The sequence below is a fragment of the Pipra filicauda genome, unplaced genomic scaffold (assembly GCF_003945595.2).
Source record: "Pipra filicauda isolate LSUMZ 115617 unplaced genomic scaffold, ASM394559v2 scaffold330_size805480_pilon, whole genome shotgun sequence".
NCBI lineage: Eukaryota > Metazoa > Chordata > Aves > Passeriformes > Pipridae > Pipra > Pipra filicauda.
The window spans coordinates 54,612-81,702 of NW_024104455.1; the positions used below are offsets into that span (position 1 = coordinate 54,612).

Consider the following 27,091-nt stretch of genomic DNA (forward strand, 5'->3'; position numbering starts at 1 on the left):
AGGAAAGTAATGAGTTCCCGAGCTCCTACTTACAGTTCAGCCCTTTATTTCCACGCTCCCTGGGAGACAGGTCTGAAAATGTGAGGCCCATCAATAAGAAGTTCAGGTCTCTGTTTCCATAAAGGTTTAAGTCATTAGTTCATCAGGCTGGTCAAGAAGGGCAGCTGGGGCAAAATGTGGATCTACCTGTAAAAGGACTTCACTTGTGATTCTTGGCAGTGAACCAGCCTGGAGTTCCTGCACAGAATCACAGAATGGTTTGAGTTGGAAGGGACCTTAAAAATCATCCAGTTCCAACCCCCTGCCATGGGCAGGGACACCTTCCACTAGCCCAGGCTGCTCCAAGCCCCGTCCAACCTGGCTTTGAACACTTCCAGGGATGGGAATAGGTACAAAGCCCAACAAAATCCTGTACTTGAATAGGACTCACCCATGTGCTTGTCTCTGCTAGGCTGGGACTCACTTGAAACAGATAATTTATAAGCGAGAAGGAGTCCAGTGGCTGCTGTGATTTGACAGATTGCTTATAGTTAAAGCAAAACCTGTACTGGGATTTGGATTCCAAACCAATAATTCTCCATGAATCTATAGTTTACTGCCTATCAGGGCTGAGGCAAGATTAAATAAATTTTGTTTGCTTAATGAAAAAAGAACATCCTGACACGGTGAACAGCACAAAAGTGACTAATCCATCTCTATCTTCCCCAGTGAATATTATTAATTATGCTGTTTGCTTTTCTAGACTGTTTTTTTCCCATAGTCTGAAGCAATAATTGTATATGTAACTACCAGCATGAGATATGTATAGGCAGCACAAGCCAATGATTTACAACCCATCAGTGCAAGAAATACATCACAGAATCACAGAATATATATCTTGACTTTTGATGAATTATCACTAACCTGAATGCTTTCCCTCTCCCCCCTTCCCACTTTGTGTATTTATTTAAACTGGTCACCAAATGTCTGAGGAGAACAGGGATCGATCAGGAGGTGGTTTTCCAGTTAATTGATCATGACTGACCAGCACAAACTCCACATGTTTGTGCCCCTCAGCAGTGGGGTGGCTCCCTAAGCTAGAAGTGCAATTTCTCAGCGAGTTTTCTTGAGGAAAACGAGCGGAAACCACACGGATTTTCCACAACTTCTGCAGGGCTCACTTCACGGGTGCTGTGTGTGTGAACAGCCCTGCTGGGGACACAGTTTGCCATCACAAGTTACAGAGAACCACTGCCAAAAGAGCCATGAGAAACAACCCCGAGCGACTTCGTGGAAAAGATGCCGGGTTTTTAACGCGTTTTCCCTCACAAATTTGCCCTCAGCAAAGTTTAGCGGCCCCGGGAGAGGTTTCCTCTGGCTCCTCACACCCGGCCCTGTGCTGGGGGGGGAGGTGACCGTCGCAGAGAAAGGCAGAGGGACACCTGGGGGGGGGTTTCCCTGATCCTCCCAGCGCGTTTCAAAGCCCCCCGAGCCGCGTTCTCCCCGCATATCCCCCGCACATCCCCGCACATCCCCGCACATCCCCCTCGCATCCCTCGGGTGCCGCCGCCGCTCCTGCCGCTCTCCGCGGTGCTGAAGCGTGGCCGGAGCGAAGGCAAAGAGCCCCAGGGCTGTGGGAGAGGGAGGATGGGGACGGGGGGCACGGCTGGCGCAGCGATGAGCATCCTAAGCAGCCGTGAGGAGCTCGCCCCGAGAAGATGCTCCGGGCACGGCGGCTCGGGGGTACCCGGCTCCCCTCTGAGCACTGCGGGGCGGCCCCTTCCCCACCGTGCTCCCCCGGCCCTTCGCCAGCCGCTTTTACCACCAGAGGAAAGTTTTGTCAGTGGTATCTTTCCTCCTCCACCCTTGGGAACGGACCTGGCCCAGAAGGGACGGCGATGACCGGTGGTGGGGGGGTGGTGGGGAGTGGAAGTGCGGGGGGAGTTATCTCCTACTTATTTATTTATTTAGTTCTTTCCTCCCTCAGGTCGCCATGGTGATACCGAGCTCGCTCTCCCTCCGAATAAGAGCAGACGGGCACCCCTCGGCGAACACCCCCGTCCCCCCCGCTACCTTTGTCCCTCTCCCCCAGGGGAGGGTGAACCTTCCCTGACCGCCCAGCGGGGCCACGCCGCCCCCTCAGCCTGGCTCCTGGTCCCCTCAGCCCGGTTCCTGGTCCCCTCAGCCTGGCTCCTGGTCCCCTCAGCCTGGCTCCTGGTCCCCTCAGCCTGGCTCCTGGTCCCCTCAGCCTGGCTCCTGGTCCCTTCAGCCTGGCTCCTGGTCCCTTCAGCCTGGCTCCTGCTCCCCTCAGCCTGGCTCCTGGTCCCCTCAACCCGGCTTCTGCTCCTCTGGACCCGGCTCCTGGTCCCCTCATCCTACCTCCTGGTCCCCTCATCCTGCTTCCTGGTCCCTCCAACCCGACTCCTCGTCCCCTCAACTTGCTCCTGTTCCTCTCACCCTGGCTCCTGCTCCTCTCGACCTGGCTCCTGCCCCTCTCATCCTGGCCCCTGTTGCCCCCAGCGCTATCCCGACTCCCCCCATCCCATCCTCTCCCCGCTTGCCCCCAGCGCTGCCCGCTCAGCCCAGCGCGACCTCCCCTCCCCGCAGCGCAGCCGCCCCCCCGCTGCCCTCCCGGCGGAGAAGTGAGACGGGAGCATCCAAAAAACAGCATCACCCCCTCCCCTCCTCGTCCCCTTCTCCCCGCTTTGAAGTTTTTCTCAGCCCCGGCACCGCCGCTGGAGCACCGCTGGGGAGGGGGTCGGTGGTCGCCCCCAGTTCCCGCTGCCGAGCCTCGGGGCCCGAGGGGACCCGGAGCATCCCCGGCCCCGTCGCGGCCGCCGCGCTTTGCCCGAGGGCGTGGGGACGGGGCTCCCACTCGGGAGCTCCCGCGACGGCAGCTGGAAAGGGGGACCTCGGGGCCATCCCGGAGCCCACCGTGTCCCCCCTCCCCGCAGCCACTTCGCCCCCTGCCCAGTTAAAGCGGCCGAGGCTGCTCGCCCCCGGGTTACATAAGGAACGCACCCCGAATCCCCCGGCACCGGGGGGGAAGGTGCTTGAGAAAAGGCGTTTTTGGGGCGAGGGGAGAGATGGAGAAACGCGGCGGCAACGCGCCCGTAAGGGCACAGGCAACAAAAAAAACCACCCGCAAGCCCCCGACCCCGCACCTCCGGGGTACCCCTGCCCTCCTTACCTGGCGGCTGCTCTCACTCCATGCCGGCTCCCCGTGGGACGGGACGGGGCAGGGGCGGCTCTGCCCGGCGGCTCCGGGTAGGGGGGCTCCGTGTGCGCGCCTTGTGAGCGCCGCTCGCAGTCAGTCACACGGCCCCGAGGATGAAGATGAGGACGAGCACGGGGATGCTGCCGGGCGTCTCTCCATTCCCCACGCCCGCTCGCCCGCCCACCCACCCGCGGGGGGCAGCGGCACCCGCCGGCTGCGGGGGCTCCGTGCGGGCTCTGTGTGCGCGGTGTGTGCGCGGTGTGTGCGCGGTGCGGGCGCGGTGCGGGTGCGGTGGGAGGGGGGCGGGCGCGGGAGGCGCGGCCCCGCGGAGCAGCCGCGGGCGGGCGCGGGGGCTGCGCTCGCCCGGCGGGCGCGGGGCGGGCGCGGAGCGGGACCAGCGCCCTCTGCGGGCGGCGCGGGGAGCGGCGGGGGCGGCGCGGACCTTCCGCGGGGGCGGCCCCGATGATGCCGCCGGAGCCGCCGGAGCCGCCCCCCAACCCTCCCGGGTCCGGTGGGGTCCCGTGGGGATGGGGGATGTGCAGGGCGTGGGAGGGGTGAGACCGCGCCGCTCTCCTTTTCCCACTCAGCCCCCCGGCCCGTACCGTGGGATGCGTGTCCCGCTATTCCAGCGGCGCCCCCCCCCCCCCCCCCACCGCTCCCGCGGAGGGATCAGGGAATAGTGGAATGGTTTGGGTTGGAAGGGACCTTAAATGTCATCCCTTCCACTAGATCAGGCTGCTCAGAGCTCCATCCAGCCTGTCCTGGAACATTTCCAGGGATGGGGCAGCCACAGCTTCTCTGGGCAACCTATGCCAGAGTCTCACCCCCCTCACAGGGAAGAATTCCTTCCCAGTATCCCATCTAACCCTGCCCTCCTTCAGCTTAAGGGCATTCCCCCTTGTCCTGTCACTCCAGACTCCTGTGAAAAGTTCCCTCTCCAGTCTTCTTGTAAATTTGCCTGGCTCTAACTTCCCTCTTTGACTCTCATTACACACCTTCCTCCACTGCATAAATATATCTACAGTACTAATGAAACTGTGATTAATTACAGAACTGGGATTAAATTGTCAAATAATTCCATATAGACACAAATTGCAGAGACTTACAGGATATACTGGCTTAATTTTGGTATAAAGCACAGGCCTAGAAGAAAATCATGTTATCACTTCTTCTAACCTACATGACCTATCAGTCCATATCCAGCCACGTACCCTTTGTAACAACCCCCCTTCTCCTCTCTCACCACTCTCACAGTGAAGAAGGGAACCACAGGTGTATCCAGGTGTCTCACAAACGCCTGGGTTTGTGTCCTGCAGGAGTTCTCTGGTGCATGACAAGGGCTGGCCTTGCCCTGAGAACGAACCCCCTCTGAGGCACAAACAGAATCACAGGATCACAGAGTGGTTATGGTTGGAAGGAACCTCTGGAGATCATCCAGTCCAACCTCCCTGCCAAGGCAGGGTGGCCTAAAGGAGGTTACACAGGAACATGTCCAGGTGGGTTTTGAATGTCTCCAGAGGGGGAAAATCCATGACCTCCATCCCCTTTGAGGCACAAACCTCCACCCCCTTCAGGGCACTTTGCAGCACCTTTACCCACCTTCCTTGCTGATGGAGGTCTCTTCTGTGGGAAGAGACCTTTGACATTGTTTTCCCACTCCCAGGCTTGGCTGAAACTGGTCAAGAGATCCCACATTCCCGGGAAGGAAGGGCAGCTGCTGTGCTGTCTTTCAGACATGGGCAGACACTTCACTTAAACCTCCTTCGCTTGGAAAACCTGGCTGAAAAGCAGAATCATTATCCTTTCCAGGCTAGTCCACCTTGTGCTTCATCTTTTGTATCTGCACTGTGTTAAATCACCTGTATTCCAAACCAATGCACCTCTTCAGTGGGAAGCAGAATGGGGCTGTGGCTTTTCGGGCAACATAAATAATAACAATTGCACTTTGAAAAGTCATATCATTTTCTCTGTATTCTTATTCCTTTGATTAGCTACCAGCCCAGCTCCATCTGTGCTCTGTGGCCATGGATCACCAGTGATCTCATTTTTTTTCTCCTTCTGAGACAAAAGTAGTATTTTAAACCAGCACTGCTTTAGCTTGTAAGATCTCCTTATTTGTATTTCCTTTCTCACCTCACCCTTTCTTCACACCTTCCTACATTTCCTAATGTACTTTCTGGGAATCTTTTTCTTTTTTTTCTTCTCTCTCTGTAATCTCATCTGAGCCCATGCAATTGTGTGGTGGATGTATTATATCATGTTAGGCTAAAAGATGGCTGTGTTCTAGTTTCTTAAGCTTTTCCCATAAAAGGGAAACTCACTGAAAAGAGCAATATGAGGCCTCTTCTTCCTTAGAGATTTACACAACTATTAATTCCTTCCTGCAAACTACTCTTCTTTAAATCTCTTCCCTTGTGCTGGGAATAGTGTCTGTTCTCCAGTCTGAAGTTGCTTTTCTAGAGCCTGCTCTACTTGTTACTCTTCTTTTTTTTTTTCATGCTTTCGTTTGCCAACACAGCAGGAAAAATGGGCATATTCAAAATGGAGAGAGGGTTTATGTGAAACAAGGATATGTGTGATCTTATCCTTTCTGAGTTCACAATCCTGATGCATGACAGGGCCTCTTATCTCTATTAATTGTTAAATATTTCAGGAGAAGCAGCACATGAGTGGTCACGTTGAGCTCGGAACCATAATAGCACCATTTAATTGCACAAACCCTCGTGCTTTCCAAATGGCTCTTTTTCTCTTGGGGTGCACAGAGTAAAATGGCTCTTGAACAGGTGCACAAATAATTATTTTATACTTAGCCTGCAGTGTCCCTTCAATCTGTTTGTCTCAGTTGCAGTTTACTCAGTGTCAGCTCCGTGAATGTCCCTGCAGAACCTCTCAGAGTCTATTAATACTTGTGCTAAGACACACAGAAAAGATTCCTGCTCCTTTCTTAAGGTCCCAGGCAACTGCCTGACTGGTGCCTTGCTGGGATTTTGTTTTCCTTTCTGTCTCAGTTGAAGGCCAAAGCAGTTCTTGAACTGGCAGTCCCCAAATCTGCTTGTTCAGGGTGATCTCACTTAATGGGCTTTGACTCAGAGATCCCTCCCACCACCCTTTGGGCACATAGTCCCAGAAAGGACTTGACTTCACCAGACTTGTGCTTTGCCAGAGGGAACAGTTTATGTCAGGAACCAGTTTATATCAACATGAGGGTTTTTGGAATTGGTTTTGGGCAGTACAGTGGGAAAAGTGGAGGCATGGGTTGATGAGGGTAAGAGGTGGGAGGGATTGGAGCATCCTACTTTAGATGCCTAACCTTGGGCTGTTACATTAGGAGTCTGTTCTGCTTGGACCCTTGAGGAGAGGAGCTCACAGAGGTCAGAGCACCTAAAATAATCCTCAGTTCTGAACTGCCCTCTGGAGGGTTTTCTCTCCCTCACCTCCTGTTAATTGTCTGGGGTTTGTGCAGAAGTTGTGGAGAGATTATGTGGAGACAAACTGCCTAAACTAGGATCTGACCCATCATTACCCCCCTCCAGTTTTCATTTGGCCACTGCAACATGGCATTTACACAAGGAGAAATCGCTTGCCAACACTTCTCTAGGAGTGATTTTGATGGAGATCCTTGTACTTCAGTGAACCCCCAGCTCCCAGTACAAAATGTGAATGCACGAAGCATTCCCACGACCTTACCCTGCAAGCTTGTGCAGCTCCATGTCAGCATTACTTAATTCAGAATCAGACAATCATTGAGGTTGGAAAAGACCTCCAAGATTGAGTCCAATCTGTGCCCCATCCCCACCTTGTCCACCAACCCAGAGCACTGAGTGCCACGGCCAGGCCTTCCTTGGACACCTCCAGGGATGGGCACTCCAAACCTCCCTGGGCAGCCCCTGCCAAGGCCTGACCACCCTTTCTAGCAAGAAATTCCTCCTCCTGTCCAACCTGAGCCTCCCCTGGCACAGCTGGAGGCCGTTCCCTCTCCTCTGTCCCTTGTTCCCTGGCAGCAGAGCCCGACCCCCCCCGGCTCCCCCCTCCTGTCAGGGGGTTGCAGAGCCAGAAGGTCCCCCCCGAGCCTCCTTTTCTCCAGGCTGAGCCCCCCCAGCTCCCTCAGCCCCTCCTGCTGCTCCAGCCCCTTCCCCAGCTCTGCTCCCTTCCCTGCACACGCTCCAGCCCCTCCAGGTCTCTTTTCCATGAGGTTCCAGAATTGGACACAGCCCTGGAGGTCCCTCAGCAGTGCCAGCACAGGGGGACAATCCCTGCCCTGGGGCTGTGCCCACACTATCCCTGATCCAGGTGCCATTGGCCTCTTTTCCCCCTGGGCACACCTGGGCCCGTGTCCAGCTGCTGGCTCACATCTGCATGTGAGTTCAATACCATCAGCTTGGTACCTACACTGCAGTTTCTCACCCCCTGGATCACTTTGCCAGTCCCTCCTGTATGGATTTTGCTTCCCATGGGCACCCTGCAAACACAATTCCAAGCTCTACAGACAGTGTTGTGTGTTCAAAGCCTCATGAAACTGAGCCAGAGGAACTGGTTCTTCCCTTCAAGCTCTGAAATGTTGGCTTGCCCTTTCCATCCCTCCTCACCTCTGGACGGATGAGTAGATAAATCAATGTGTCTGCAGAAGAATTTTGGCCACAGAATAGTGTTTCATGCATAAACTCTGATTTTTAACTCTTTTAAAGAGCCTGTGTTTTTTTTAAACTGTATCCAAGGATGGCTGTTTATCTGCAAGACAAAGGTTCTCCAATGTTCTCAAAATTACAGCACTTACCCGGAGATATCAAAATCACTCCTGAATGCATCAAAAATCCTCTGGTTTTATGATTACAATGTGCACTTTGGCAGCATTACATCCAGCTGATCCTGACCCCTGGCTCTCAGACACCAACATAAACCAAAAGCTCAGGAAAATTAAAAGTTGGACTCGATCTTGCAGGTTCTTTTCCAACCTAAATGATTCTGTGATTCCGTGATCAGGCCTGGGGGTGTTTTGATATCCAAGGGGAACAAATCATCTGGCAGCTTTGGAGAAGCCTTGCCTGGAGCCTCCTGAGCTCCTCCTCTTGTTATTAAGCTTTTTCTCCCCGGCCTAGAAAGTGTAAGTCTAGATATTCCCTCAGCCCATATGGCAACACTGAGAGCTCTTTTTTTTTTTTTTTCTTCTTTTTTTGCACAACAGCAAGAAGAGATGTGGTTGGAAATATCTGCTTAAAGATCAGCTAAAACAGTTTTGGTTCACACAGCCCGATAATACTGTCAAAAGGTCAAAATTTGTTAATCTAAGGGTAATTTTAAATCCTCTGTGGGTTTTATGGCATGTTGGAGTCGGGGAAATTCTGCAGAGGAAGCCATTGGGAACTGAGGGGAAGATAAGGAGAGACTGGTGGGTGGAAGCTGTCTGGTTTTGTTTTCTGGCAGGAAGAATACCAGAGGGAATTCTCTTTCCCAGCCTACCACCCCCATTTTTTCCCTCCCTTTTATTTGCACATCAAGGCACGATTTTTTGGTGTCTGACACTTCCATGGTGCAATCTGGCAAACCTAGCTCAGATGTTCCAAAAAACCTGCCTGATATTTTAGGTTACTTTACTCTGCAAAAGCTCCTATTTCACTTGCTAACCTTCCCATTTCTGGATGTCAAGGTAGGGAATGGCTAAAAATATGGAGTAAGGTGTCACAGTTGCCAAGATTTATTATGGAGAGCTTGGCAATAACCTTCTCCCCTTTGCCCTTTATCTATTTTGCGGGGTAAAGTCTATCTTTCCTGATATTTTTGGATGGAATTTGACACAACAAAGCAACTTTCCTGTCTGCAACCAAATACTCCTGTAACAGGGGGACAGAACAAAACAAATAAGTCAACCTAAAGCTATTGATCTTCATGGACCATTATAAAAGCTGCTTATGTAAAGCTGTTTTGCAACCAGACATGCAATGGCAAGCTTGGAATTTTGCTGCATGTAGGAGCAAAATCTCCCCATCTTTCCCAGAGTATCCCATTTGGTCTTCCCAGATAATGAATCTTTGGGTTTTCTCAGTATTCCCCTTTCTTTGCAAACTGCAGGACACACACCAAGGATATGAAGCTTTTCTGTTTCCCCACAAACAAATTAATTCATCGAGGCCTGTTTAATTTTAATCCCCTTCTACTCCTTTTATGAGTGATTATTTCAGCTCTTTAAATCTCAAGTGATTGCCTTCAGCTGTTTTTGGCTGGGATTTCCTAACCAATTATTAATTTTAATTTTCGACGGGTAAATTTTGGTTATGGAGGTCAAGTTAAAAACTGCATTTGTGGAATTTTATATATTATAGAGCAGTCACAGAAACACAGAGTCACAGAAGACTTAGGTTGGAAGGAACATCTGGAGATCATCTCATCCAGCCCCCAAGGACTCCAGTCTAGTCCATCAGCATTTCTCTGTCACTGATTTTAGTCTTTCCTCCCTCTTTCCTCTGCCTCCTGTTTCTACTTCAATCTCCCATTTCCTGAAAATTGGTTTATAAAACTTCTCAGCTCTGTTATGCTGTTCTGGTTTAGGAGTACAGGCCTAAGACAATGTCCAGGGTAATGGATCAATGTGATTATTTATGACATTTTGTTGTTTGGTTTCTTCTTTCTTTATTGTTTTTGTTTGTTTGTTTTTGATTTGTGATTTTTTTTTAATTCCTTTTACAAATCCTGAAGAAATTCCCACTTCTCTGATGCTCAGAAATTCACTTTGACTTTGCACTTTCAAATTTTGCTTATCTATTTTAAATCTTTTTGTTCCAGTAGTGAACTTTGCACTAATTTAAAACCATTTTTACCCCCTTTTCCCACCTTCCCTTCCTCTGAACTAATATATATATAGTGAATAACTTGATCCCCTCTTTGCCTTTATTTTCCTGGGTTGAATAGACCAATTCTTGCTATTTTTCCCTTGTGCCACGAGCTCTCCTTCTCAGCCTGCTGGTCCCCCTCTGTATAAGATCAGTTTAAATTCATCTTACTGGTGCAGAAGGAGCCAGAATTGTGACAGTATCACTGCAAAGGGCTCATCAGTGTCATGTACAACAGAAACAACATTCCCCTTTCCCTACAGGAAACATCCTCTCTGATGGGATGTAGGATCACATTTACTTCTTTACAGTTATATTGCACTCATGGCTCTGTTATCCTCTGACTGAGGAGGATACAGTCAATTCCTTCTCTTCCCTTGTCAGTGCAATCATGTTCATAACTGAGGGCAGGAATTTCTGTTTAATTCATGACTCTGCACTTTGTGCTCTTGAATTTCATGCCAGACCTATTACTTGACTCTGGTTTTCAAGGTCCTGCAAGTCACTGATATTCCCAGTTTTCCTGTTACACAGTGGTGCCTCGTTTGTATAATAAACACATTGCCCTGGTGCCCTCAAACCTTGCAATATGAAATGGTTTGGGCTGTGAGCCCCCTCCTCTATTCACTGAGTTATGGCTTTGTTCAAACTGGAGAGATGGGATAACTAAGCTAAAATATGTGAGGAGTCTCATTGTTCAAAATCTAAAGTAAGGTATTGAAAACCATAGAATTTTAGCATGATTTTGGATTGAAAGGGACCTTAAAGCTCAACTCCTTCCAAATGCCTGCCATGGGCAGGGACACCTTCCACTAGACCAGGTTGCTCCAAGCCCCGTCCAATCTGGCCTTGGACACTTCCAGGGATCCAGGGGCAGCCACAGCTTCTCTGGCCAACCTGGGACAGGGCCTCCCCACCCTCACAGCCAGGAATTCCTTCCCAATATCCCATCTAACCCTACTCTCTGTTAGTTTGAAGCCATTCCCCCCTGTCCTGTCATTCCATCCCTTGGAAATAGTCTCTCTCCATCTTTCTTGTTGCTCCCCTCAGGTCCTGGGAGGCCACAATCAGGTCACCCCAAAGCTTCTCTTCTCCTGATCAATCCCAGTTCTCTCAGCCTTTCCTCACAGGAGATGGTGATTCCTTCCTGCTCCAGGATCAGTGTGATTTTGTGGTCCTGGCTCCAATTCTGCAGACTTTTCCAGGCAGTGCCCACAAGACATTCCTGTGCCATGGACCTCTCGCTATTACAAGTAATTCACTATTATGAACTCAAATAGCAAATTGGTGTTAGAGAGGAGTGGGTTACATGTTTCAGGAGCACGTTTGCTGAAGGCAAAGGAAGGTCTGTGTTTAACTGTGGGGAAGAAACGATGCTCAGCACCCCAAAATTGCAACTGGAAATGCGATTTCTTGCTTGGGGTTAATCCTGCCAGTGCTATGAAGGGTATTGGAATTGAAAGGGCAAAAAGGCTTAGTGAACATGATCAGTTATAAAGGCAAAGAGGAGAACTTGCTTGTCCAAAAGTGATGATTATAAATGGCTCAATTAAGTAAACAAAGAAGTAGTTAAAAAAACCCAGCGCTGACAGATATTAGATAATAAAATTAATTATAAACAGCAGCCAAAATGCAGCAAGTATGAACTAATCAAAATGCTTAATTAGGCTTTGCAGCAGCTACTTTTCTCGCTACCACTGTTTATTACAATTTTATCTGGGGGTTGGTGTCTTTGGTAAGGCTCCAAAGTGTGTAATAACTGCTTTAAAAGCCTTATGCTCCTACAAAATAATAATATTTTGAAACACGGTGCTTTTCAGGCTGATTCAGCACAGTCAGAAAGGAGCCCCTTGTCCTAAAAGGAGAGAACTGAAAGCTGATGTTGCCTCTGTCTGTTCTCTGCCTCTTTTGGTGTTCAAGGGGCTTCAGGTACTCACCAATATGTTAATTCTTGGCCAGACAGTTGCTGTTTGTGTCATTGCAGGTGTCTTCTCCAAAGGTCACAGGTAAACTGATGCTGAATTTAGGAATTTAAGGATCTGTATCAATAAAAGCAAATCTATGTATAAGGAACAAACTAAAGAAGCCGGTGGCAATTTAGTAAAAAGGCCTCATAGATTGTAATGAATGTACTGTTGTCATTTGAGGTAAAGAGTGGAAAAAAATAAAGAAAAAATAAAGAAAAAAAAGACAGCAAGTCTTAATTCTTTGGATTTGGGCAGGTAAGAAACACCACCCTAATTTTTCTGTCTAATTACCCAGGTTCAACGTAGAACATGGTGGTGACTCCACCACCTCCCTGGGCAGCCCCTGCCAAGGCCTGAACACCCTTTCCAGCAAGAAATTCCTCCTCCTGTCCAACCTGAGCCTCCCCTGGCACAGCTGGAGGCCGTTCCCTCTCCTCCTGTCCCTTGTTCCCTGGCAGCAGAGCCCGACCCCCCCCGGCTCCCCCCTCCTGTCCGGGGGTTGCAGAGCCAGAAGGTCCCCCCTGAGCCTCCTTTTCTCCAGGCTGAGCCCCCCCAGCTCCCTCAGCCCCTCCTGCTGCTCCAGCCCCTTCCCCAGCTCTGCTCCCTTCCCTGCACACGCTCCAGCCCCTCCAGGTCTCTTCCATGAAATTGGACACAGCCCTGGAGGGGCCTCAGCAGTGCCTCGTTTGTTTGTTTTGTTTTGCATTTGTTCCCAACAGTGAGATGTTCCCTAAGGAGAGTGGTGAGGACGAACCCTTTTGGGAAACAGAGATTTCCCTTTCTCCAGAGAAGCTGCAGAGCTTTCTTGGGGGAACAAGTGCCAGAAACCACTGACCTGCCGAAGCAGAAGGAGCAGGGAGAAATTCCTGTCACAGTGCTCAGGGTTTGCCATTCCCGAGGAGCTTGAGACACCTCTGGGAAGATCAGGAAGGACAGCAGGAAGAGCTATGCAGGAGCAGCAGGATAAGCCCATGTCTGCCACCACTCCCTGAGCTGGTTGAAATTCTCCATGGAACAAGGAGAGGAGTAGGGGGGGGAAGGAGTGACTAAATCCTTTCTATTTCTGCTCTGGCTTTTCTTGTCATGGAACAGCTTTTGCCATCTAAAAGTCCATCCCCCTATTTCATATTCAGCTACATTCTTGCCTTTTGAAGTTTAAAAACTGTCAACCTTTTAGTAGAGTTTTCCCTGAGGAAAAGGTTACAGGCACCTCAACAGCCTGGGCAGCTCCGGATCTGGTTGAAATAATGATGAGATAAATTATCCCCTGCTGTTATTTCCCCATCTGAAATCTCCCTGGGGGCTTTTACAACTACTGTAGTTTAAATCCTGGCAGGAGAACAGCTGGAATTAGCTGAAATGAATCCCATTTTGGGATACAGTGAACCACAAAGACGGAAAGGTGACTGAGACGTGACCTGGCTTCTCGGGAAGCAGGAGGGCCGAGGGGGCAAACCTGGAAAAAGGGATCCATTTCCATGCAGTCAGGAAGAGGTCACCAGAGGAGATGTGTGGGAGCAGAAGTGAGAAAACTGAGAAAAATCCATGCAGGGATGGCACTCAGCCAGGAGAAATCTTACAGTAAAGCAGAAGAAGCTTCTGGTGAGGACAAGAAAAATTATTACAGGGGTTGTCTGTTCTAAAGCAACAGATATTTGGTATAAATGAGAAAGAAATGGGAAGATCTAAATTCAGAGCTTTTTTTTTTTTTTTTTTTAAAGAAAAAGATGTCACTGCTCTTGAATTGTTTCTTACCCAGATACAACTTAATGTGAAACTTAGCAGATTCAGGAAAACAGTATTTTGGTTACCTACAGCAGATTTCCAGTGGAGTTACTGGTTATATTTCCATGTTTGCCAAGGAATCTGTAGTCATTAACGTCACTGGAGGATCTGCCTTTGCCAGAAAGAGCTCAGGCAAAAAGAAGCCAGACAGCTGAATTTCATAAAATTCACAGATCTAGTTCCATGGAGATGTCAGAGCAAGCAAATGGATGAGTTAAAAATGATTATAGCACCAAATTTACATTTTAATTTTTTTTTGCTTGGAAAACAACAACAACAAAAAAAGCTACCTACGTCTTGCTTCTGGGGAAAGTCAGAAATTACAGACACAAAGCAACAAATGCTGCATTAGAAATAAAGCAGTCACAGCCCGTTTGCTTTTGGGCAGTGAATACAGCCAAAACTTACTAGCCAGTGTCGTGAGATTTACTTCCAGCAGAGGAGGCCACTTAAAATTCAGTAACTAATGCGATTTAATAAAACACAGAGTAACGCACTCCTACTTTCATTTTCACAAATGGATATTAACCTCGGAAAACAACAAGAAAGCATGTAATCACTCAAGCCTGCTATTCCACAAATAAATTCTATCTGAACCAAAACACATTACTGGGTTTGGGAGATTTCTCTTTGGCTTGTACAGGCATTTCCAAAGGAAGAGAGGATCTTAGGAACATTTCCATAAGCTTTGGCGGTGCTGTGGGCAGTCTTTGCTGCAGTCAGTTGATAAATAATCATGATTGTCTGTGGAAATAATTTAGTTGTGACTGTAGGGTCAAAGGCTTGGGTTTGTGTAAATTGCTCACTTCTGTTTGGTGTTAAGATCATGTTGTTTTGATTTTTGTGGGGGGAATTTTTGTTATGTTCTGTTTTGGTTGGTCGTCTTTGCTGATGCAAGTGAAGGCTGTGTGATGAATGTGGATTTTAATGATAATTCTCCGTGAAAATGCACAAATATTCAGGGTGAGATCTTGGCTTTATTTATGTCAGTAGGAATTTTGCCCTTAAGACTTCACCCAGGAGGTTCAGCACTTTCCACTCCTAAGTGGTGATAAGGGCTTATAATCTAATTTCTGCCACAGCAACGTCATGGCAAAGCCACTTTTTTTTTTTTTTCCCCTGAGCACACTTCCTTATTACACAACAAGCTCATAAATAGAAGCCTGAACAACCACAGATCCAAAAGCTCTCCAAACCTGAGAGGTCTGTGCGTGTCTCCTGTGCCTCTGAGGCTAAGGATGGCACGGAGCATCCCGGAGGTGTACGAGGAGTGGTGGGCAGGCAGCCAGACAGGCAGCCAGCCGCCCACACATCTCTGCCACAGACAATCTTCCAGCAATCTGCTCGGAAGATTTTCACTTTTAGCTTCCTGCTTCGCCTGTGAAGGGCAGGACAAGGCTGGAGGTTGGGCTTGGTTGGGCTTGGCTTCCCCCCCTTGGCTCCTCGGGCCCTCGAAATTGGGAGGGACTGGAATCTGTGTCCATGGTGGTGTGTGAGGAAAGCAGGTGCCTTGGCTGTTCCCCTCAGATACCTCCAGGGATGATCCCACAGATCGTGGGGGGGCTCAGCCTGGAGAAAAGGAGGCTCAGGGGGGACCTTCTTGCTTTCTACAACTCCCTGACAGGAGAGGGGAGCAGGAGGGGAGTTGGGCTTTGCTCCCAGGGAACAAGGGACAGGACAAGGGGAAACAGCCTGATTTTTGATGGTGAAAGATGTCTGGACAAGAGCAGGCTGCAGGATTTTAGTCACCCAGGAATCCCATGAGTGGAAATGGTTGGGTTAGTAGGTCCAGAACTACATGTGGAGTAAGTAGTGACCTGGGCAGGGGCACAGTTGGCTGATGAGCAGGGACAGGGTAAGGGATGGATGGATCCCTGCTGCTTTATCTAGGCCAGCCACAGAGATGACCTGCTTTTGTAAAGGGATCAATGTTACAACAAAACAAAAATGCAGGCAGAGGGCTGACACAACCTCCTTACCGTGGAGAAGACAGGACATTTTTTGATGAGCCTTCTCAGGTTAATTCTGGCGTGAACTGAGTTAAAACAAACAAACAACAAAACAAAGTGGGTGTGGAAATATTGCAGCATCAGCAGTAGGCAGTGTGAAAATGCCCTCTCACCGTAAAATGTAAACAGTAGGCACTCAAGTTTGCCAGTTTTGTTTTGTATTACACTGCAAAGGGAAGGTTGTTGTTGCTGGTTTTTTTTAATCAAGCCCTTCTCTGGGACTTCATGTAAGGTAATACATAATAGATAATGTTTCCATGGAAAAAAATTGGTTGAAAAGAAACTGGAAATATATATATATATTCACTCACTGGTTCCAATCCCGTCTGTGTTGGTTGCCATCAAAGGTTGCCACCATCTGTTGTTTGGTGGCCTTGGTGAGTGAGAGGCATCGCCGTGGTCCCGTGGACAGGTGTCTCCATAATGACACCACCTCTGTGCTTTGGCAGTCACTGGTGGCCTTGCTGGTGGCTCCAGAGAGCAGCCAGAACTGAAATGAACTCAGACACAAATGTCTTCTCCTTCCTCTGTGTCTAAACAGACTCATGAAGCCACATGTGGGATGTTTGCAGTGCTATGACCCCTGTGGGGAAGCTCCTGTTGGACGTAGCTTGGTTGGCCTGTTTCTGGTGCAGATTTCCATTCTCCTGCCCAGGCAGGAGCACAGCAGGAGGGACTGGAGCGTGTCCAGGGAAGGGCAACAAAGCTGGGGAAGGGTCTAGAGAGGAAATGATATGAGGAGAGGCTGAGGGAGCTGGAGTGGCTCAGCTTGGAGAAGAAGAAGCTCAGGGGAGACCTCATTGCTCTCTACAACTCCCTGCCAGGAGGTTGTAACAAGATGGGTGTCATACTCTTTTCGCAGGGAACAAGGGACAGGAGGAGAGGAAACAGCCTCCACCTGTGCCAGGAAGGGTCAGTTTGGACATCAGGAGGAGAAATTTCTTGCTAGAAAGGGTGGTCAGGCCTTGGCAGGGGCTGCCCAGGGAGGTTTGGAGTGCCCATCCCTGGAGGTGTCCCAGGAAGGCCTGGCCGTGGCACTCAGTGCTCTGGGCTGGGGGACAAGATGGGCATCGGGCACAGGGGGGATCCATGATCTTGGAGGTCTTTTCCAACCTCAATGATTCCATGATTCTATGATTCTCTAACTTTGCCTCTGGGTATCCACAGACTTATTCCCTGGGCACTCCATCATGTAAAACCCTGGGAAGGGTTTCTTGAGCAGCAGCCAGAGACTGCCAGAGTAGCTGATTATTTTTTCTTTAGTATCCTCTTCTTACTGCTTTTGTTCCCTAACTTCATTCCTGCCCCTCTGATGGCTGTTTTCTCTCTCTGATATTGAGCCACGTGTCTTCCTGGCTTTGTTCTTCTTCCCAGGATCCTTACTCTTCTGCGGGAACTCTGTAATGTCTTATAAAAAGAAATAAAACAGCTATAAGTTAGCAACCCTTTGGTAGCCCTGCTAAATATTGGGCAGTGGCTTGTAGCAGTCTGGGCTTCTCCAGCACTCTGCATTTTAAGCTGCCAATAATTTGGTGGATTCTTCCTGATTTGCCAGGATCTAAATTGCTTTCCTTCTACTGCAGCTCAAGCACTGAAAACCAAACTGTTTTCAAGCAAAGAAGGAACTACCACTTGTGCGGCTTTTGCATTCGCCTCCATCCATCAAAATGTTCAGCAAGGGGTGAAATACAGTACATTGAACTAAACTATGAGCATTTCTGCTTGAATAGCAGAAGTACAACTTCTGTAATGTGAGAAATGCTCTTTAATCCACGATGTCTTTTTTAAGGGAAGACAATTTCCATCTTGTTGCGTGGGATCGAACAGAGAGCCAGCTGAATAGAAACAGAAAGTTAATAGAACGAGTCTCATTTACTTAATTGGTTTGGATCAGGTCTTTTGAGAGGGAATTTTGCACTCTTCTGCCTCAACAGCATGTTTTCTGTCTTTGAGGGATCAGGACAGGCAGGTTCAATGGGCTGAGGCCAATTGTGAAGGGCTCAACCAGGCCAAGTGTTGGGTGACAACAACCCCCTGCAGCTCCAGGCTGGGACAGAGGGGATGGAAAGGATTGGGAAAGGCCCTGGGGGTGCTGGTGACAGAGGCTGGACACGAGCCTGGGTGTGCCCAGGGGGGCAAGAGGCCAATGGAACCTGGGCTGGATCAGGGATAGTGTGGGCACAACTCCAGGGCAGGGATTGTCCCCCTGTGCTGGCACTGCTGAGGGACCTCCAGGGCTGTGGCCAGGTCTGGAACCTCATGGAAGAGAGACCTGGAGGGGCTGGAGCGTGTGCAGGGAAGGGAACGGAGCTGGGAAGGGGCTGGAGCAGCAGGAGGGGCTGAGGGAGCTGGGGGGGCTCAGCCTGGAGAAAAGGAGGCTCAGGGGGGACCTTCTGGCTCTGCAACCCCCTGACAGGAGGGGGGAGCCGGGGGAGGTCGGGCTCTGCTGCCAGGGAACAAGGGACAGGAGGAGAGGGAACGGCCTCCAGCTGTGCCAGGGGAGGTCTTTTCTCTTTGCAGCAGATAATTTTAACAAAACTTTGCTAAGTCAAACCCACAGATTTCCTGCTGAAAACCGGTATGGATTGAAACACACCGAGGCAGCTCTAGTTTACCTCCAGCTGACTGGAAAACACAGCTTGGCCTGTGGACAGGCCAACTGTCCAGCTTGAGTTGAATTTTAATTGGGCCTAATGACTCTGTAAAAGGTTCTGTGGTTGCATAGGAAACACCTCTGATGAGAGGCCCCTGTGCAGACCTGACTCTGCGGGGAGGGAGGTGTAAATTGGTTGGATTCTGAATCCCCAGCCCTGACCTCAGTGACCACCGACTGAAGGTTAATGGCTGATCCTAATTAGGGAGTGTTTGGGTTCAGTTGCATGTCATGCCCCGTGCTGTCGTTTGCATCACACAAAACTTGGTGTGCACTCAGTGGGAAAGAAAGGCTGATTGTCAATATATGGAGTTTTTCAGCCCACATTCATTGCTGGAAACATATTAACTCTCCTAATTAACCGGGGATAAAAACCTGTGTCACGAGTTGTAAGAGACCATCTCGCCTGGGGAGACCAGAACTTTGCAGGTCTTCCTTTTCTCTGTCTTCTTTTGGTGAACTACCAGAATTTTGCTTCGCCCCTATGTGGTCATGTCTTTTGTGTTGATTCCTTTTACTGGCTGGCTATATTTAACTCTCTTTGAAAAAGTGTTTCTTCAGTGGGGTTGAGATGAGTTAAATATTAAGGATTTATGACCTTGCTCATTTTCTTATCAGTTACTTGGAAGATTTATGTAGTATTTTATCATCTCTAAAATACTCTCTCTTGTTGATGGAGGAAACTTCTCAGGCCGATGGGTCTTGACTGTCCATAAGGTTTTTTTTTTTCCCTCTAACCTCACAGTTGTGATGCATTCTGCAGGGAAATGGGTTCAGAAGTTCATCTGTCCTTTATGTCTTCGTTCCTGGTATAGAAAGAACTGCTTAATACAGGGATGTCATGAAAATATGGTACCATAGTACAATATGGTTTATTTATGTACATAAACTAAAAATGTTAATACACATGAAATTATTATTGGAGCGCTCACTTGCATATTGATTTATAGATATATAAAATCCCCACCTCCTGTTTATATTAATAGTTAGATCTTTGATCCTCTTTGTAGGTTCAAAACCAGCTTTAAGTTCTCCCAACTGATTTACTGCTTCTGCAGTTTGTAGCATCATTATTATTTCAGTGGAAGACATTTTGTTTCCTACGTGGGTTTTGGCTCTTGCACCCTGAAAATGCTGACTGTTTTCCGTTTCAGACTTACTGCTGAGACTTGAGGTGTCCAAATAATGTTGAAAACAAAGCACTGACTTGGAAGATGGAGGAAGACAGCCTGAACTTGTGCTCCTTCTGTGCTTGTAACTCCGTGTCTACTCTGTGAGTAAATGGCAGTGGCTTACTCAGCACAACCAGCTCCCCATTTTCTCCAAGTTGTACCATTTTCTGGCAACCAGTCACTAAAATCAGCAGTGCTCCAGTGATGTGCTGAACTGCTGGGGATGTGGAGGCAGAAGACATGCAAATATTGAGGGAGTCTTAAGTCATCATTTCTCAGTGTCTCTTCCTTTAGAGATCAAACTCTTATACTGAACAGTGAAATCCTGCTCCTCGTCAGCAAAACTCTTTCCCTGAAGGTTGGCAGAGGCACCCTCATCCTTCATGGTGGCTTTTTGCCTCTAAAAGTTATAAATTAAGATCCTTTGATCTGGGATGTGCTCTAGGATGACCCTGCTTAGGCTTGGACCAGATGACCCACTGTGGTCCCTTCCACCCTCTCTATGGGATTTTTGGACTTTGTTTCCAGCTCTGTCACTCATTGGATACATGACCACAGCAAAATCATATCCTTTGTGAAGGAATTGCTCAGTCAGGAGACATTCTCCCACACGGTGCCTCAGGCTAAAGCTCAGCTTTACGCTCAGATGGCGATGAACCCCCTCAGACCCAGCTTTGTCAGACAGGTAGTTGGTGACAAATCCCATCTGCTCTGCCAGCAGGTGACTGTAGCAGCCACACAGGAGGGACACCAACCCTCTTATTTGCCTGGTGTAGGTTTGTGTGTGACAATGCTGGGGCAGCAGATGGGATGTGCTGCGGGTAGCTGGGTTAGGCAAAGCTCAGCGGACCTTGTCAGGCAAGAGCACGTTTGGGCGCCCTGACCCAGCTCTGGGCAGAGTTGGAGTTTCTCTCTCAGCCTTTGTGGCTGGTTTGAGTTTAACTTGTCCCTAAAAACGTTTCTGAGGGCAAATGGTTTATTTATGGTTTGCCAAAATGCCTTTCAGCTCCGCCCTAAAGCCACTTTTGAGTAACGACAGGGTGGGAGCCCTGGAAATGCATCGTGGGGACAGGACGATGGGAATGGCTTCAAACTGAAGGAGGGTGGATTTAGATTGGATGTTGGGAAGGAATTCTTCCCTGTGAGGGTGGTGAGGCCCGGATTGCCCAGAGAAGCTGTGGCTGCCCCATCACCGCAAATGTCCAAGGCCAGGCTGGATGGAGCTCTGAGCAACCTGGGCTAGTGGAAGGTGTCCCTGCCCACAGCAGGGGTTGGAACTGGATCTTTAGGTCCCTTCCAACCCAAACCATTCTGTGATTCTCTGATTCTGTGATCTTAAGCACTTGTGTGAACATCCCTCACTTAAAAAAAACAGGCAATGCAGTGAAAACTGCTCATGTGTGTGCTTATAATATGATGCATAGTTTCCATGCCTATTTTAAGCAGAGTATATGAAAAAAATATAGCTTGTACAACTTTGTGTGCTTTATATCCAACATTTTCAGGTGCAAAAGGTCAAAGGAAAAACATATTATTGTTTTCACCTTCACTGGACAGGTTTGCAAACAACCACATATGTTTAAGGGATTTTTGTGCCAGCTGTAGTTGTACCAAATGATACAATATTTCATAAATAAACTGTCACTTATTCAGCATCTTTATTTAGAGGTGCTAAACAAGAGACTTCTCCCTGCCTAGTGGAACACACATGGAGAGAAAAATGCAAGCAGTGGAACTTATGGAATCTTTACCACAGATATCACAGCTGATATCAGAGTTTCAAAGGTATTTGCAGAATCTACATCCCACACTATTCCATATATTTTCATAAAACAGGCTGCTTGTCATATGATCAAAAAATACTTTAAAAATAGTCTTAAATAAATTGAATTATGAATGTAAGAAAACTAAACTGTATTAATTCTTCTCAGATTCGGGCTTGATATCTTAACAGCTTGAATTACAGAAGAATTTATGTTCAGCCTGCTTTTTCTCTTAATTACTTTTTTTGCAATATAACATGAGAGCTACCCATGAGCCAGTTGCTTGCATTTGACACAGACAGACCTCTTGCAACTGAATTGGTAAATCCTGCCACAACTTTTTACCCTTTCCTTCCATCTCCCAACGCTTGAATTCCTCTTCTCACAGGCATAAGGGTTTTTTTTTTTATAGAGGTCTCCAATCCCTTTTGTGCTGAAAAGCCTCTGAGTTGTGGAAAGATGAAATACTGCCAGAGGGGTTGTTAGAAAAGAGGTTTTTCTCACTGTCACTATTGTCAAAATCCTTGTGAACTGCATCCACTGCAACAGAAGTAGCTCCAAGTCTGGATTTGAAGCTGTAATTACAAGCATTCCATGCAATCATGTAATATAATATAATGGAGCCCGTCTTGAAACTCAATATGGGAGAAAAGCGATGCTTTTCCTCGTGTGGTGGCAAATCAGTGGAAGAAAGAACATTTATTCAAAAAGCAATTTCTCGTGTAGTACCCACTGTGCTCCTAGGAAATAGGTTTTTGGCAATGTTCTTTGTAATAGAGAATCATTTTTGGGTTTAATGCCCGCTGAAGTCGCAGCTCGAGTTATTACGCGGTGGCAAATCGAGTTCTGTGATCAAAAATTGAGTTATTATGTTATCACAAGTGGAATTATTATGCGCTGGCTCTAAGCAGGGTGAGGAGTAACAAGTTTCTGGCCTCTCAGCAGGGTTTGGAGCAGTGGATGGGAGAGGTGTAAACACGTGTTACGAGCATTATTCGTAATTAGAATTTGTGACAAGAAAAATTAGAGAGCGCGCAGATGGAAAGCAAATGTTTCAACAGTTATATACGACACATATTAAAGATTTTTCTTATCTTTTTTTCTTTTTTTTTTTTTCAGCTTGGGAATTCAGTATTTGGGTTTGATTTAGTTTGTGTAATTATCTCAGCTACTTCTGAGATCATGTATCTCTTGGGTTGGACGGAATTAGAAATACCAGCTGTGGTTTTGTGCTCGTTTGCACATGCACAGCCCACACAGTGTTGTTCCTGGTGGTAACAGCCTAATGGTGGGTTTAGGGGTGGATTGGTGGGATGAGTCAACGTTTTTTATGGCTGTCATTTTCCCAGGATTAACAGCCAAATCCTCCAGTCCCTTGTTGTGCTCAAGGAGTTAAGGGGAATACGGGTCTACATCCCAAAAATCTCTAATTCCCCTGAATCCCCCCCCCCCCAACTTCAGCGTGAATAGCATTTGTAATTAAAATTAAATAGATGTCACTGATTGTATGAATAATAACCAACGGAGAAAAAGTCATAGGCAGTGTCCCTAGTATTTTCTTTTTTTGGAAAAAATGGATCTTAAAGAAAAGAAATTAAAATAGGAAAAATCCATCCATTTTCTGCCTGTGTTTTTATGGGAGGCAAAGTGCAAAATAGTTAATTTACTTAAAAGTAACATCTCTTTCTTGATTTCTGTGTCTAGAAATAGAGACATAATATGGAATATTATTTTATCAGCTACCTCAGCTACCTTTGGTCCACGAATGCCATGTTAAGATTTTAAAGTTTAAGAAATTCACCCCAAAAATCTAATATTTCATCCTTCAAAACGTTTATCAAATCATTTTGCCCGGCAGGAAAAGCATTAATAGTTAAATAATTAATAAAAGCATTAAAAGCTGGGAAAAATGATTGAAACATATATTTTCATTGAGGCATATATTCCAAATAATCCCCTCTAACTGTTCTTGTGAATGGAAAGCATCATGTTTTTTTTCACACATGATTGATCATGCTTCTGTTAAAAATAAGTGCCTTAAATCTGCTGTGAATTAATTTATTTATCTGTCATTCATAAGACCCATTTGCACTAGGCTGAAGTTTCCTTTATTATCAATTATTTCCTCATTCTTCAAGGTATTTAGAAGCAGTAGTTGGGTCTCTGGATGAATCAAACACAGCACAACCAGATGGTCAAAAGAGGGGAGGTAACAAAGGGGCTGAAAAGGCTGGAAGGAATTTTCTCTGAGGAGCGCCTCAGGAATTTGGGTTTGTGTGGTATTCTCCTCAATAAATGTCCCATTTGGTCAAATGCCAATGTCTCAAACTGTACAGTTGCTTTTCCAGCCATTGGTATATTTGTTTTTCCTGTAGCACTCTCCCACTTTTCATTTTCTCTCTCTGGAATGTGGCCCATGGAGCTGACTACAAGGAACTCACACCCCTCTTGCCACTGCCATCGTAAAATCCTCTTCTTGCTACTTCTCCCTGTTGAAACACAACTAAAATGTGGGGGTTTTTTTGAGCTCTGTGACTCCTGTTTCTTCGAGACTGTTGCACAAACTCTGCCAGTCAAGACTCCAGTGTCTTGTTTCGAGTTTTACAAGCAGCACAATACAAGTTTTTCTCCTAAAACCTCGCTTTTTTCCACTCTTTACTCTTACTCTCGACATGTTCAGCTCAACAAGCAAATCAGATCACTTTGTCCAACTGCTCCGTCCTCAGGATTATTTGCCATTCATTGTGCCCTCCACAAATTTCATAAATAGTAATTTTATGTCTCCCACTCTCACTACATCAGTGAGAGCTGAGCAGGCAGAAAAGTGTCTCAATTGCAATGATTCATTTGTATGGCTCCATAACACCCCTTTGTTAGTTCCCTCTGCTGATTTTCCAGCTTTTACATTTCAGAGTTTTGCCCTGAAATCAGTAGTAGAATGTAAAGCCCGTTTCACAAGCGAAGGTTGATTTTATTTCAGTCCAAATCCATCATTTCTATACCCACTAAATTCTACCAGTGCACCATCTGGTAAGGAGACAACAGGGTTGAATTACACACAATGCAATTATGGTGTGAAAACACAGCAGTTTCTGTTATTCCTTAGATTGTGTTTCTAAAATACTTAGTAAAGATTAGAATGCAAACTAATAATACTTTTCAGCAGGCCTATAAAAATATCTCCACAGATTTCACAGTATGTGAACCTCTTGGGAATGTGATTCTTTGTTTGTTGAAGCCATAAAAAATTTGACCAAAAGGGAATTTTGAGCATCAGTCCTGAATTGCAGCTTCTTAACCTCCTTCTTTGCTTCCCTTACCTTCCTCCTACACTCTTTGTGATTTTTAATTTTAACCCATTCATTTTAATGAGGTGTCCACTGAGCATCATCCCTGACATGTGACACTGCCTGAGACACAGATGACACTGTTTTCTACAGAAGCGACAAAGTTTGAAGTTCATCACGGAAAGAAGCTGTTTGAAGCTGTTGATCAAAACCTCCTGGGCTCCGTGGGGATTTCTCTGGGTCCTGCAATCTGCAGCATCACACTCTGCTTCAGGTCCTTCAGTAATCAAATCATTATTCTACGCAGAGGTTCGGCCTCTGTGTTTACGCTGGGGGCACTTTCCTCTTGCTCTTTATGCTTTAAAACATGCCTTGTGAGGTTTTCCTGCTCTTATTCCAAGCAGGTTGTTCCCATGTTGTAACAGACTGGAATCTGGAAACTTGTGTTTCCTAAGGATTTTTCTATAACTTGTTGGAATTTTGGACAGAAGGGTATTGAGCGGTTATGAATAGTTATATTCTTAATATAGGCTTTAGGGTGACCTGACTGTGGCCTTGCAGGGCCTGAAGGAGCTACAAGAAAGATGGAGAGAGACTATTTCCAAGGGCCTGGAGTGACAGGATAAGGGGGAGTGGATTCAAACTGACAGAGAGTAGGGTTAGATGGGATATTGGGAAGAAATTCTTCCCTGTGAGGGTGGGGAGGGACTGGAATGGAATTCCCAGAGAAGCTGTGGCTGCCCCTGGATCCCTGGAAGTGTCCAAGGCCAGGTTGGACGGGGCTTGGAGCAACCTGGGCTAGTGGGAGGTGTCCCTGCCCATGGCAGGGGGTGGGACTGGATGATTTTTAAGGTCCCTTCCAACCCCAACCATTCTGTGATTCTATGATTTTATTTCCTCCTATTTATTTAATTTGAGCAGAGTTGTGTATGGGATAAACCCATGAAGAATATGTCAACATACAATTAACAGAGAAGCTGGACATCCAACATACGAATGGGCCACCTAATGTTTTTCCACGCATGCACATATGTTTGTACACATTTACCTCTGGAAAATATAATGGGGAAGTCCTACACTCCACTTCCCATATTTATTCAAACCTCTAATTTTTTATATATGCATTAAATACATAAAATATTTATATAAATATATTTTATGCCTTTCCATAAGTGCACATATTTTATTAAGCTTATGTGAAGAACAGGTGAGTTATGCTTTCTGAATCAGACCCTAACCATGCAGGTTAATATATATATTATATGAATATATAATATAATATGTAACAATGCTCTAAATACTTAGTGGGAAATGTCATGATTAATATCTATTCCAACATTTTCATTTGTGAGGGAACACATTTCCTTGCTCAAGGAGACTGGAACTGTGCACATCAGTTTGAGCTTTCATGTATCAACCTTATGAGTTATTCTTCAACCTGATGAAGAATCTAGGTTGTTTTCTTTCTTCCTTTCTGGTACTGAAAAAGAAAACATAAGGTGTAACTAAAGGATAAATCATGGGTAAGAATATTGGAATGGGGTTTTGGTGGTTTATTAACTGATTAATTCTTTTAAATCAAATTAAAGTTCCCCTGTAAGTGCCTGTGTGCCAAGGGGATGAGTGAAGTGATGAGCAGGAGTGGAAATGAGAGGTGCATGTCTTGGTCTGCTAGACACTGTGAATCTGATCACCTGATTTGATTTTAATATTATTTTATGAGTTGTTGAGAGGTGATTTGCTTTCCCTGTTTTTCTTTACAAGGTCCTTTTAGACTTAAATGACAGCTGCACTATGAACTCAAGAGGGGAAGAAACGGTTGTTGGATTTGGCCTCTCTGCATTAAAACCTGCAAATACCAGATTAAATTCTTTCAGAGGACACAGTGAGCAGGAAAGAGTGGACCTGAATGTATCCTGAGAGTTATAACTGCCTTTGTTAAGAAAATCTCAATATATCAGTGGATATGTTGAGAAAAACAAGAAGAGTGGTGCTTTTTCTTTATATGACGGTATATGAGTAATTATGCTGTCCATACACCCTGTCATATGAAAGCTTTTTTAGAAATAAAAATAGAATGTTTCTACTAGTAAAGAAAGTCCTTGGATCCATGGATTTCTTTATTCTATAAGAGGGGTGAAAGCCTAAGCAGGATCTTTTCATTCTACACTGGTAGGTCTTTTTCCTGCTTTAATGGATTCAGAGAAGATCCTGAAGTGGCAAAAGAATAAAAATGCTTGGACTTAATGCTATGAAATTCTTGACCTGGGAAGAGCACTATTCTTCTTAGTAAGAAGAAATTTGATTTTTCAAAATAAAGATGCCTCATTTTAGTAGACTTTACCTGGTTATATCTCACAAGTATGAAGTGGTTCTTTATTTGAAGGGGTTACCTCTCAGAGCCACATTCCCTTAGTTCATGGAATTCGTTTCCA

The 27,091-nt window shown here is 46.7% G+C and overlaps 1 long non-coding RNA gene across 1 annotated transcript; it reads left to right on the top strand.

The window, feature by feature from the left end:
• The first annotated feature begins 18,264 nt into the window (after positions 1–18,264).
• On the top strand, positions 18,265–26,802 carry LOC120323733. The gene is made up of 3 exons (XR_005564524.1): positions 18,265–18,359; positions 19,589–19,707; positions 26,421–26,802. It is a non-coding gene; the product is annotated as an uncharacterized LOC120323733 (long non-coding RNA).
• The last annotated feature ends 289 nt before the right edge of the window (positions 26,803–27,091 follow it).